General features: G+C 38.5%; 1 protein-coding gene across 2 annotated transcripts in view; it reads right to left on the bottom strand.

Annotated features, from left to right (window-relative positions):
* Window positions 1–12,590, bottom strand: part of LOC141495348 (uncharacterized) — a 33,591-nt gene extending 21,001 nt beyond the window's left edge. The window contains exons 1-2 of one of the 2 annotated variants that reach the window (XM_074196552.1): window positions 12,509–12,590; window positions 11,817–11,988 (exon numbers count right to left, since the gene is read on the bottom strand). The gene's annotated coding sequence lies outside the window, so the exon portion shown is untranslated. Of the gene's footprint in view, window positions 1–11,816; window positions 11,989–12,384; window positions 12,441–12,508 lie in introns of those variants that run through there. The other variant, XM_074196554.1, reaches the window with a different exon arrangement.
* Window positions 12,591–14,607: the final 2,017 nt, after the last annotated feature.

The raw sequence follows: 14,607 nt of genomic DNA, 5'->3' as shown, positions 1-14,607 counted from the left end.
TTCTTGAATTGAAGCTGATGATGAGACTTATTGAAATGATAGAGCAGCAAAAGTAGCAAAGGAATCAAACAAAAGATTCTCTTTTGTGACCTATGGAAGTATCCCCAAATATTGGGTTGAATTATTCAGGTTTTTTAAAATATTGTGATAACTCACCTGGTATCATTTTCTTCTCCTACCCCTAACTGGAGGGGGGAAACTATATAACTGGGTTAAGTCATGGGTTCTTAACCTTTTCTATGTCATGGATCCCCTCTGGAAGTCTGATGAAGTCTTTGGATTACTGAGAATAAAGTTCTTCAATGAATAAAATAAAATACATAAGACTGAAAAGAAACCAAATATATTGAAATTCAGATATCAAAAAAACCCTTTTTTTAAGTTCACAAACCCTTGATTAAGAACTTTTGGCTTTAAATTAAAACAGCTATGAGGTATCACCTTACATCTACCAGACTGGCTAAAAAGATAGAAAAGGAAAATGATCAATGTTATCAGAGGCTGTGGGAAGACTAGGACAATAATGCACTGTTGGTGGAGTAGTGAACTGATCCAGCCATTTTGGAAAGCAATAGGGAACTGTGCCCAAAGAGCAATAAAATTGATCATACCCTTTAATCAAGCAATACTAGGCCTTTATCCAGAAGAAATCATAAAAAATGGGAAAAGTCCCACATGTTTCAAAAGGTTGATAGCAGTTCTTTTTTGTAGTGGCAAAGAACTGGAAATTAAGGGGATGCCTATCAATTCAGGAATAGCTGAACAAGTAATGGTATATAAATGTTATAGAATACTATTGCTCTGTAAGAAACCATAAATGTCAGACTCCACAGAAGCATGGAGTAACTTACGGGATCTGATTGCTGAGCAAAGGGAGCAGAACCCAGAGAATATTATATATCTTACTAACAACATTGTGAGTTAATCAACCTTATGGCTGCAGCTCCTGACAGCTGTTCAGAGACCTAGGGAAAAATTCTAGAAGATTGACTAAGGACAATGCTTTCATTTTCCAGAGGAAGGAAAATCAAAAGAAAAGTTAAAAAAAAAACACCTTCAGAATCTGAATGAACACTATATTAACACTATATTAACTTTTCTTTTACTAAATTAACTTTTTTAAAATTTCTCTTATGTATTTCTTTACTATCTCATAGTTTTCTCTTTTCCTTTAATCCTCATTCCTCATACAGAAAATGGCAAATCTGTTCACATATTAAACACACATGTGTATGCAGAAAAGTCCCCTGACTGTTCACTGCAATCTCCAATTTACTAATTCTTTCTCAAATGGCACAACTGAAGGGAACCCAATTATTCATAAATGATTGAACCAGGGAAATGTCATATAACATTTCTAGGCTTATTTCCTCACCTGTTAAGAGGGTATAATAATTTCTGTCTTGGAGCAGCTAGGTGGCATAATGGATAAAGCACCAGCCCTGGAGTCAGGAGTACCTGGGTTCAAATCCGGTCTCAGACACTTAATAATTACCTAGCTTTGAGGCCTTGGGCAAGCCACTTAACCCCATTTGCCTTGCAAAAACCTAAAAAAAATAATTTCTGTCTTGTGATTTCATGGGGTTGTGAAGAACAAACAAGATTCTCAACAGGTTATCTCTTCAGCTTGGTTCTACCTAAGTTAGCTAGGAAGGCTCACTTAAAAAACAAAAAGCCTTTAATGACAAAATCAGGATCCAAGTTGACAAGTCAAGACAGAGACTCAAATTTAATAAGATAAAATTGAATAAGGGAACAAATCTTCACCATTGTAGTGGGATCCTGGTGATTCTTTATCATTTGTCAATCACATTTGGTACTTACGCCAAACTCAACTAGCTCCTCACCTTCTCTGCTTTTCTTTCCAATACTTTCTCAAAATTCAGAGAAGCTCCATGTCCTGATCCAGCTACCTCAAAAGAAGGTAAGAAATAAAAAAAAACAAAGAAAAGGAAGTGGAAACAACTTTCCTAATCCTCCCCAAAATTAGGTAAATCCTTGGGCACAGTGGGAGGCACCTCATCCAAGTCTGGTGGAAAAGAAGAGACACACAGGATGAATTCTCCATGACTAGGTTGAAGGGGCTGTGTGGAAGATGAAGTTATAGACCTGGGTTTCAGAGCTGAAAGATTTGAAGGTTCTAGATAGAGGCATCAAACTTGAGGTTTTGACATATCACACTCAAGCAGATTAAAATATTATTGACAAACATTTAACAAAATAAATCAAAGCCCTCAAAAGATAATGATAATTAGGAGGCACAGTGGTTCTAAAGTCAGAAATCTTTTATCCTCTTTGTGACATAGGCAACTCAAAACCTTATTAATATTTTGACACATTCTTTCATATGATTTTTTTTCTTTTGTGAACTTTGTATTCATAGACCCTTTCCCTTCCTCTCAGTTTTGGCCAAGTCTGTTGATTCTGCTGAAGGTACATCTTTTATGTCTCATCTCTTTTACTCTTATAGCTGCCACTCTAGACCTTACTCCCTGTTTTGACTTTTCCCTAACTTTTTAAAAAAAAATATTTATTTAAGGCAATGGAGTTAAGTGACTTGCCCAAGGTCACACAGTTAAGCAATTATTAAGTGCCTGAGACTGGATTTGAATTCAGGTCCTCCTGGCTCTAGGGTTGGTGCTTTATCCACCTAGCTGCCCCTTGACTTTTTTGAAGTACACTCCTTCTTGAACTTCCCAAGTTTAAATCTGGCCTCAGACACTTACTAGCTGCTGGAACCCTGTTTTCTTCAATTGCTTGTTTTTCCAATGAGATAGTTCACATTTTCTTTGAATTTTTGTCATTTTTGAAAGTTTTTCTTCTTCCTGATTTCTCACAAAGTCATCAGCTTCCTTTAATTCCATTCTGCATTTGAAGGAGTTATTTTCTCCAGACAGCTTTTTTATCTCCTTTTCCAGCTTGCCAATTTTGATTTTTAAGACCTTCTTCTCATTTACATTTTATTTTGATTTTTCCATTTGGCCTAAACTGGTTTTTAATATATTTTCTTTAGTATTTTTTTGTGTTTCTTTCACCAAGCTGCTGATTTGGTTTTCATGATGTATTGGTCTCATTTCTCCTCCCAATTTTTCATCCACCTCCCTTAAATGCTTTTCAAAGTCTTTTTTGAGCTGATCCCTAGTCTGAGCCTATTTACTAATTCTCTTAGAGTCTTTGGATACAGAAGCTTAGAATCTGTCACCTTCTGAATCTTCCATGGCACCAAAGGAAACTTCTATGGTCAGATTATTCTTTTTCTGTTAATTATTCATTTCTTCAGTCTAAGTCCTATTTACTGCACTTCCAAGGCTTTGGGGGTTTTTGGGGGACACCCCACTGGGACCTTTATTCCTCTAAGATCCCATGGTCTCTCACCTGTGCTTTGAAATGTAACTGACCACAGGCGCCTCTGCTCAGGAGCTGGGAGGAGGTACCCTGCTCGTATGGATGCCCCAACTGCAACCTAGATCTGAGTGTCAGTAAATAAGAGTCCTGCCCCAGAGAGAGCAGAGTGATTTCTTCAGTCTCCTCTCTAGGCAGTGCTCTGGAGGTACAAGCTGGTTTCCCTCACTCCCACTGCAGGTTCTCACTGCAGGGCTGTTCTGAGGCAGGTGTTCCTCAATCCACACTCATTCTTGTGCAGCAGAGTTCTCGCACCACCCCTTCAAGGTGTTCCAGGTGGTCCCTTGGCTGGGCTGGGCTGTGCTGCGACCAGGACTTTTTCCCAACTCCCTGTCCTGGTGAAACACTTTCCCATGGAATTTCTAAGTTATTTTGGACTGTGAAATTGTATCACTCTGTCTTTCTGTGAGTTCTGTCCCTTTACAATTTGGGTAGAGTCATCATTTGATGGCTTGTGGAAGGAGTTTATAGGAAATCCTGCCTTCCCAATGCCATCTTGTCTCCGCCCCCCCATCTGAACTCTCTATAATTTTTGTGTTTATGTTTGTCTCAATGTCATTGCCACAAATAGTAAAGGAAACATTGCTTTCTCACCTTAACCTCCAATTTCCCATCCCCCTTTTGAATCTTGGGTCCTGGGATCAGCTGCCTCAACCTGCAGTTTCTGCAGTAATTGGAGGGACTCATAGGACAAGAAGTCAGGTCCCTCAACATGGCCCTGGTACTCAGAGCCAAGGGCAGCAAACTGTTGAGCTTCCCTCTCTTCTTGCTCCTCACTTAGTGCCCTTTCACTTCCTCCTCCTTGCTGCCTGATGATGGTAGCCCAGGAAGTCCTGCAGTGTCAAGAGCAATCTTTAAGGGGAAAATACCTTCTGGGTCAGTCACTAAGTCTTTTAGTATCCTTAGCAAGTTCATCATTTTATCCTCAGTTGGCACCCAGTCTCTCCCCTCCACTTCTAAACATTATCCTTGAGGCTTCTACACTGTCCACAACCACTTGCAAGTACCTCTCTTTTCTATGAAGGAATTCTAGACAGCCCGCCTCTGGATGTTTGGAAAAGTCTTTTACTTGGGAGTCAGAAATTCCAAATGGAAATGCATAGACTTGCCAGGAGCTCTGAAAAAAAAAACTTATTTGTTCCCTACTATTTCTCCAAAACCAGAGATTATTTTACTTCTATGATAGGGAATCCCCCCTAGACTTCAATTAAAAAGTGTGCTTAAGGAGGGACTGAATTGGTTATATAACCATGGTTTCAATTTTGGGAGAACATGACCAGAGTCCTTCCCAACCTCTGTGATTCACTTGGCAGTCCTCACCGGAAATAATTTTGCACTGCTGGAAGTTCTCCATGAGACTGTACATCTCTTCTTCTTTGAGAAGTAGATTAAGGTTGTTGTAGGACAAAGGAAAACAGCTGCAGATGAAGTGAACAGCACTAGTAATGGCAGGGATTGCAAAGGCAATCTCCAAAGGTAAGAAAGAAAAAAAGGAAAGGAAATAAGGATTGTTTGGGAGTTCTTAGTTTTTACTTTTAACATTTTTTTGGGGTGGTTCAAGGCAATGGGGTTACAATGACTTGCCTAAGGTCACACAACTGGGTAATTATAAAGTGTTTGAGGTCAAATTTGAACTCAAGTTCTCCTGACTCCAGGGCTGATGCTCCATCCACTGTGCCACCTAGCTGTCTTTGGTATGGAGTTCTAATCCTAGCTCTATTCTTGACTACTAGGATCACCAAAAATCATTCCCTGGTAGTGCTGCTATAGGAGTAAATGACAGCTGTATAACTAGACAAATGAGGTATCACAAAATTGTTAATAGTGAACAGTAATGCTGATGTATTTCTTTTACTTAACTTCCCAAGACACTTTGGTTGAGGGCTGCATTTTTGTCTAGAAGTGCCATTAAAGGAACAGGTGCAAAGCTTTCTCATTTTAGCAAACCATCTGTGAATCACATGAAGAATCAAATAAGTCTGGGACAAGAACCTGCAGACACTTGGAAGGATAGTGATAGTGAATTTAAGCATAATTCAACGTGGGGGTAAAAATGGGTCTTCAGTTTAGAAAGAGGAAAGCTTCGACTTCATTATAAGAAGAAATTCTACAGCAGTAGCAGAAAATTTTGCAGTAAAATTGTCATCAGGGAAGAAGCTTAAGACTGGAGGGGTGGCATCTGACATTTGAGAAGAAAAGTAGAGTTTGATTGCAGATCTAATTGGTTCTTCAATAACTCCTAGAAGAGGAGTTCTCATCAGTTCGCTCTATAATTAAGAGGATCAAATATCATAGATTTAGAATTGAAAGGGAACTGAGATGCCATCTAGATCAACATAATCTTACAGATGAGGAAACAAATCTAAAGAAGTCAAAAGACTGGCCCAAGGATACAAAGGTTAGCAGATGGAAGAACCATGATTTAACACTTTTGTTCTCTGACAGCAATATTCTTTATGTTGTATCATATTGGAAGTGACACAGAAAAAGGAACCAAGAGATTCTGCTTACCCAGAAGGTTAATAAGGAATAGACTCTCTCTGGAACTGCTAGCAGTAGAAATGGCAGGTGACTTTAGGAGTGGTTGTTATCTCAGTCCTGTCACATATTAGCTATATGGTTGTGGGATGATCATTTGTTTTCACTGGGGCCAAGTTGACTCAGTAAATTAGACATAACAAGTGTTCTAATTGTATTACAGGATGGTTTTGAATATAAAAGAATGTAAATGTGCATGATGATGATATGGAGGATTTCATTTAACACTTAAAATAAGGTGTGTAACTGGAACAGACTTCTTACAATTCTAAAATACTGTAATTCCTATTTCAGAGAGAGAAACCTGACTCCTGAAATGACAAATTGCAAAGCACAGGGTCAAAAGTAGTACTGACTGGGAATCAACTTGGGACTAAAGACCAGAGAAAGAGAGTCAGAAAAAACAGAGTGATACAATTTCCCAGACCAAGACAACTTAAAAGTTACATGGGAAAGGTGTATTTCATCAGGACCCGGGTTAGAAAAATGTTGCAGTGTGGCCCAGGGATTATTAGGAACAGCTTGAAGGGGCCATGAGAGATCTCTGCTGCACCCGATTGTGGGAACACCAGCCTCAGAAGAGTTCTGCAGTGAAAACCTACAGCAGGAAAGGAGAAAGTTAGCCTGCAGACTGCAGACTGTAAGGGGGTTGGGGAGACTGCAGAAATCTCTCCACTTTCTCTGGAGCAGGACTCTGCTGTTTGCCCACACTCAGATCCAGGTTGCAGTTGGGCCTTCATTTTTCAAGAAATAATACAGCAAAAATACCCTGAGATCCTAGAAACAGAGGGTAAAATAGAAATTGCGGGAATTCACTGATCACCTTCTAAAAGAGATCCCAAAAGAAAAACTTCCTGGAATATTATAGCCAAATCTGAAAACTCCCCAGTCAAAGAGAAAATTCTAAATGGTCCCAAAAAGAAACAATTCAAATAGCAAGACTCCATAGTCAGGATTACAGAAGATCTGGCAGCAACTACATTAAGGGTTTGTAGGGATTGGAATATTACATTCCAGAAGGCAAAAGATCTTGGTTTACAACCGAGAATCAACTACCCAGTAAAACTGAACTTTGTGTTTAAGGGGAAAAGATGGACTTTCATTGAAACAAAGGACTTTTAGACTTTCCAATCAACCAGGGCTGAACAGAAAGTTTGATTTTCAAGTACAGGACTCTGGGGATCCATAGAAGGGTTGGATCTGAAGGACTAACTATGAGGGACTTAATGATGTTGAACTGTTTGTATTCCTACATGTGAAGATGGTATTGATAACTCTAATGAATTTTCTCATTTTTAAGAGCTGTTATAAAGAGCATATATAGACAGGGCACAGAAAGGAGTGGAATATAATGGTATAATATAGTAAAATATGGAGTCAAAGAAAAGTATTGGGAGGAAGGGAAAGTTGAGGGAAAGGTTGCTACCATATTTCACTTAAGAGTCAAGTAAAAGCTTTTACAATGGAGTGGAATGCAGGAAGACAAGGGGGAATGAGTGAGCATTCCTTCTCATCAGAAATGCTTCAGAGATGAAAAAACATATACACTTAATAGGGTATAGAAATCTATCTTACCCTAGAGAAAAAATGAGAAGAAATGGATGTGATAAGAGGGAATGGGGGGAAGGAAGGACAGAATAGGTGATATAAGAGAGGGAAGATTATGGGAGAAGATTTCTCAGATGCAACACACTTTTGGACAGGGACAGGATCAAATGAGAGAAAAATTGAATAAATGAGAGTGGGGAGGAATAAGTGAAGGTAAATATAGCTTGTAATAGCAACTGTGGGAGAAATATTGAAGCAACTTCTCTGGTGCACTTATGATAAAGAAGGCAACTCACCCCAGAGATAGAGCCATTGGAATATTAACAAAGAGTCGGGTATATTTTTTTCACTCTCACTATTCTTGGGATTTCTTATCTTCTTGTGGGGGGGGTAGGTTTATGTTTATTTGTATAACAAGATTATTGTAGTAATAAAAAATTAAAAAAGAGATTGAATTCAAGGCTTTTTTCTAGTGACCAATGAATAAATACCTCCAGTGTATCCTAGCTACCTGGGACAAAGATTAGGGTGTTAATTTACTTTGGCTTAGGCAAAAAACCCCAAGAGTCCAAAACATAAGGAAACTATAGCCCTTTGGACTTATAACTTGAAAGGTTTTCAGTATTTTCTAAGCCAACCACATCATTTGACCAGTGAGGAAACTTCAGACCCAAGTCCCTTAGGACTTATTCGAGATCATGCAGATCATAATTAGCAAAGGTGAGATTTGAAAAGCTCCACTTTCAGAAGAATGTGTCTATTAAATGCTTTTATTTCCCATATTGTTCTTCCCTGAAACTCTCCATTAGGGCTACTTACTCTGTTAAAGTAGGACAAACTAAATTTTCCCTTATTTTGGCTGGACAGCCTCCTAGCCCCAAACTGAATGTCTTTGTGCCCAACAAATTTGGTACCAAAATTGACTCTTGGAGATACCATCTGACATTGTTAGCTAAGCCTTAATCTTCATTCACAGTGCTTTCATTTAACCAGGCTTGAATGACCTTCATGGTCTTACAGGCTATAAAAATATATATGTAAAAAATTATTTTTTGTGACTGATAAATTTTTTTCTATACAGCTTGTCAGAAATTCCAATCTTGGGGGCAGCTAAGTCACCTAGTGGATTCAGCACCTGCCCTGGAGACAGGAGGACCTGTGTTCAAATCGGGTCTCAGACACTTAATCATTACCTTGCTGTGTGACCTTGGGCAAGTCACTTAAAAAAAAGAAATTCCCATCCTAGTTCAGAGTTTTTCATTGTTGTTGATTTTAGATTCTGAAGCATTATTACTGTTTAGTTGTTTTAATCCTGTCCTCTTTTTGACTTGGGGTTTTTTGAGCAAAGATACTTGAGTGGTTTTGCCATTTCCTTGTCCAGATCATTTTGTAGATGAGGAAACTGATGCAAAAGAGTTATGTGACTTGCCCAGGTCATATAGGAAATAAATGATTGAAGCTGAATTTGAACTCAGGTCTTCCTGAGCTTCATCCATTGCTAGCTACCCTCCTGAATTTGTATTTAATCATAAGAAAACCTAGGTTTTTATATCTACAATTTCTTTGTTGTGGTGGACTTATTTCTGCAACTGTTACTTATCACACGAATTTCCAAAGAAGATTTTTCCAATAGCAATTATTTGTTTAGTCATGTCCCCAAATCTACTTTCTTTCTAAGTCCTTCCTATCACCAAAAGTGCTACTGCAAATATTTCAATGTATATGGGGACTTTCTTGTTGTCAATGACATCCTAGAAACTTAGTAATAAAATCTCTGCATCAAGGGATTTGGTTTATGTTACTTTATCTTCATAATTCCAAATTGCTTTCCAAAATGGTAGTAGTGATTCATAGCACCAGTGCAGTAATGTGTTTATCTTCTTGTCACCCCCCCCTGCAAAACTGACTCCCCAATTTTTCTCTTTTTTGCCAATTTGTTGAGTGGTGTGAAACTTCATGGTACTTTTGATTTTGTTACTCTTGTTATTAGGGATTTATAAGGAGTTAATGGTTTGCAATTCTTTTGAGAGCTACTGTTTTGCTATTTATCTATTGGGGAATGGCTTTTTGTTAATTGTAAAACATATTTTCATTCAGTTTTTTAATGGGAAATTTTCTTGATATTTGACATTAAGGATATATAGTTACAAGCTGCTTGAATAAGAATTAAAAGTATAATTATTCCCTATTTGTTTTTATTTTCTTATAAGGCAATGGTAACTGTCTGAGGCCAGATTTGAACTTTGTGGGAAAAGATGTTGAAATTTGTGAAGTTCTAAAATAATGAAGCAGTTTAATGAGATACTAAGTCCTCTCACAACTGAAGCAAAGAACCTTTGAACTTTGTTTTGTGAAGAGTGATTCTTTCTGATAGACTGTATGGACATTACTTATTAAAATTAAGAAAGGATACCTGAAGAGAGAGAGAGAGAGAGAGAGAGAGAGAGAGAGAGAGAGAGAGAGAGAGAGAGAGAGGCTAGAACTCAACTGAGCTCTTTCAATTTCCCCTTCAACCAACTTTTATGTAAGGCATCAAGACAGATTCTGGAGTAGCAAAACTAAAGCTGCAGCTGAATCAATTTTCCAACCCAAGAAAGGAAAGGTCTGTCTTCCTCTGGGTACTGGTCAGACAGGGTCAAGATCAGTACGCACCAACTGTAGATGCCTTGGAAGTGGCTGAATATTGAGGACCCTTTGGTAGCAGGGCTCCAGGACCCTATTGCATTGCCAGTCAATGCTGGTTGCAGTCCCAGGGGGAAGAGGAGCATTAATTTTTGGGGTCACAGAGGAGCAAGGTCCCTGGTCACAGCCCTAGGACAGAGAAGAGTGCTTATGGTCCCTGTAAAGGGAACAGGATCCCTGGTCTCATGTGCAAGATAGAAAGGAACACTAGCACTTGTGGCTGCAGGAAAGCAGGGACCCAAGTCATAAGGAAGGAGGGCAATTATTGCCCTGGAGGAGCAGGATACAGTACCACAGTCACAGTTCCAGGAAGGCACAGAGTGCACACTAAATTTTCCCTCAATTTTTGCTGGACTTGTTTTAGTTTGTTTTCTTTTGCAATATGACTGATGTGAAAGTTATAGTTTGCGTAACTGCACATGTATATTCTATATCAAAATGCTTGTCTTCTCAAGAACCAGGAGGAAGGAAAAGAATTTTGAAAGTGAATTGTTTTTAAATTCATGTTAAAAATAGTTTTTACATGTGATTGAGGAAAAAAATTGCAAAAAAAGCAATAATTCCCTCTGCCAAAGTCTCTAACAGAGCAATCCAGTGTTCTGTGGAAAACATCTTGTGGGATAGAATTTCCTGCTTCCTAGGTTAATCCATTCCACTATTGGAGTGCTCTAACTGTGAGGAAGGTTATCTTTATTCTTTTTTCCTATCCCCACCCAAAGGTGAAGTAAAAGAGAGGAGATAAGATTTTAGTCCATCTCCTCATTGAAATGTCCAGAGTTCCCTTGCATTCTGTAGGGGAAGGCCAGATGATATTACAGTCAGATTAATCAGAAGGAAGATACACCAAGGTGTGAAAGAAGCTGTGGGCAGTGCTCCAGATCTTTTGGCACAAATGGAAGCTAGTCAAAGATTTATGCATTACCTGCTGTATACCCCTGCTAACAAATGAGAAGTCACTAGAACTGTCTTAGTTTGTCAAATTCCAATAGCAACAGGAGTAAGTTTGCTATCTGCCAGTACCATATAGGACTGAGGTGTCAAACTTAGAAGAACCAGATTAAAATGTAATGAGAAAATATTTTATAATTTTCTTGAAAAATACAATATGACCAAAATAATGTTAATTTGTGGTTTTCTAATTCAATAATTGGCTGCTGCAAAGATCGTTTGACATCATTGCTGTGGAAATGCCAGCAGAGACTTAATCTATAGTAGAGTTCCCTAGGAACTCCATTTTATTTAAAATTTTTACCCACTCAACTTGTATGAAGGTATAGATTTCTAGGATGACAAAAAGCTAGACTTAAAAAAAGTTGACTAAATGTTAGATGGCATAATAAGAGAAAAGGATTGGACCTGTGATGTCTTTGACTTGAGGAACTTCTCAGTAAGTTCCTCATTAAGTAAGCTTTCAGCAAGTAAGAAGGAACTTCTATGAGAGTAGATCAGGGGAGTTCCCACAATTTATAGGTTAAGAAAATTGTCTAGAGCTGTGGTGTCGAACTCAAATGGAAATAAGAAAACTAAACTTTTCAGAAGGAACCTCCTTGCACAAATTTAATTTCAAAATCAGATATTAACTTTATCTATTTCTTTATTATATTTAATATTTCCCAATTACATTTTGATCTGAATCCACTACTAACCTCTAAAGTTTTGCTTGCCTAGGACATCTTCAGGGCAGGTGTTTTGACATTTCTGATCTAGGACACTGATAGAATGAAAGATTTGTCATTATCTGTCAGATGGGATTTGAATCCAGGTCTTCCGGCTTCAAGGACACATCTCTCTCTTCCATGTTCCAGACAACTTCTTTGGCTGATGGGAATAAAAAAACCCCCAAAAGATAGAAATATTAGAATGAGAATAATCAAAATGACTTTATGTCATGGATTCTTTGGTGAAGCTCATGGACCTTTTTCTCTTATATAATATAGCCTATGACCAAATCTAAAATCCAAATTTTACAGTGAGGTACTATAAACCCTATAAATGAAAAAGAAAAAAATTCAGACCTCTGGCATAAATGAGAGGATCTAAACATTTTATGTGGATATTCCAGATTGTGAGGGTGCTGGAAAACTTGTAAAGTGGAAGGGATAAATATATTTCTTTTGATCCTAGACCTTGGGAGGTAAATATGTCATTATCATCCCCATTTCACAATCAAGGAAACTGAGTTAAACAAGTTAAGTGACTTGCCTAAAGTCATACCAATAACTATGGTTGGATTTGAATTCAGGTCTTCTTGTCCAGTAGTGTTGTGTCCCCTGCTCCACCTACCTGACAAACCTGAATCAAATTAAACATTTAAAAAGTTCAAAAAAATCAAGCTTACAAGTACAAGATGGGAGAAGCATGGTTAGACCGTGGTTTGTCTGAAAATAATTATATAGCAGTCAACAAAATTAATGTCATCTTGGACTGCATTAAGAGAAGCATTAGTTGCAGGAATAAGGTGAGCTTTCCACTATCTTCTACCTTGTCAGACCAAATCTGTGTTCAGTTTTGACTCTCACAGTTTAGGAGAGGCATTGTAAAAATGAAGAGGGAGTGTCCAGAGGAGGGCAATCACATAATGGTGAAGGACTTGACATCTATGGCCCATTGACATCACAGACACACACACTACCAGCTGGTAGGGACTTGAGGTCTTGTGCAGCTCCCTCACTTTATAAACTGCAAATAAATTAAATCACTTGTCATGTGTTATGAATCAGGATTTGAACTCTTGGGTCTTCCTAAATCCAGGTTCAACATTCTACCCACTAGCTCATTTAGTGGGCAGTTGGAGGAAATGGGAATATACTATATACTATATATAGTATATACTATATATACTATATACTATATACATACTATATACTATATACTATACCATATATACTATGAACAGAAAGATTAGGGAGGGATAACTGAGTTCAAACATTTGATGATCAATCACAGGGATTAGGCAAAGTTGTTTTATGTGGCTGTGAGGACAGAATTAGGAGCACAGAAGCTATCAAGAGGTCACCTTAGGCCTGATGTGAATGTAATAGGCTAGATAAGAAGGTAATGGATCTTCAGAGAGGCTCCTGGAAAATGTTTGGTGTTTCAAAGGACAATGGTTGTAAGGCAGAGCTGGCCTTGAAAAATCCAGAAGTTCTCAATGAATTCTATTTCTTCTCCAGATGGGACCGGAGAGTCATCTCTTTGAGACACTGAAATGTATTGCCCAGGGGGTCCTCTGAATGACTTGTTACTTAAGGGAAAAAAACTTCCTCACAGTTCGAATTCTGCCTGTCTCCTCCCACTTCTCATCCTTTCTTTTCCCTCCCTTCATCTTCAGGTTGTGACTTAATGTGACTCATGTCTAATGCCTCATGTCTGAATTGTAAAGAGCTTATGGTCAAGCTGGAATTTAATTGGGAGAAAAAGAAGTCAATGACAAGGAAAAACACACACACATATACAGCAATATCTATGACATCTATGACTCTTTGAAGTATTCCAGGAGAGGCAGATTAGTGCGTCTCATGGTTTTGAAAACCCGTCTTTCTTTTTAGGGTTAGGTTAGACCACTGAAGTCCATCTCAGGAGAGAGAGAGAGAGAGAGAGAGAGAGAGAGAGACAGACAGACAGACAGACAGACACAGACTGAGTCAGACACACAAAGAGACCGAGACTTCCTGTTTCATGGCAGGATCTTGGACAAATCACATCCATTAACTTTAGTGCTTTTTTTTTTAAAAGGCAAGGCAGTATTGTGCTGGTGGTCCTTCATCCAGGCTTCAATGGAACAGAGTTTAATATTGGTTAGAAAGGACTACCAGGCTTCAGGGAAACAGAATGCAATAATCTCTATGAAAGGACACCATATTTAAGGAACATATTTAAGAGTATAGCAATGAGTGGCACAAGGGTGGAAGCCCAATATGCAGCATGATCATGTATAAAGCAAAATATGAGAAACTTCCTTATAAATGGTAGGAGGGACAAACCCAGTCCCATGGAACACAAACACCCCACAGGAGCCTGGTCCTACTTTCATGCGCCTTGAGGGTTTATCTCAGGTCTAGTGATATGTATGTTAATATTATGTTATATTATGCATGTATATATGTATGTCTGTATGTCTGCATATGCTCTGGTCCTCTGCTTACAACTTGTGCTGCTGGAGAAATTGAACTTATTTTTCCTGATCATCTCATCCTAGAAGCTTCCAGAGTCAAGTTCAAAGATATATCACCAAACTGGGAAATCCTGAGATAGCTCCTGCTGGATACTCACCTCCCAAACAGATTGTGCCAATCCAGGTGTCACCCAGATTGGAGAAGTCCCTTCTGAAGAATAAGGTGAGTGGTGAACAGAGAAGTCACCAAGTCAGTAGAAACTGTCTTTCACCCAGGCTGCCCAGTTGAGCTCAAACTTTATAATTGGGGATCCTGTTGGAAA

This window comes from Macrotis lagotis, chromosome 8 (assembly GCF_037893015.1).
Source record: "Macrotis lagotis isolate mMagLag1 chromosome 8, bilby.v1.9.chrom.fasta, whole genome shotgun sequence".
NCBI lineage: Eukaryota > Metazoa > Chordata > Mammalia > Peramelemorphia > Peramelidae > Macrotis > Macrotis lagotis.
This window is presented reverse-complemented; position numbering and strand designations above follow the sequence as displayed.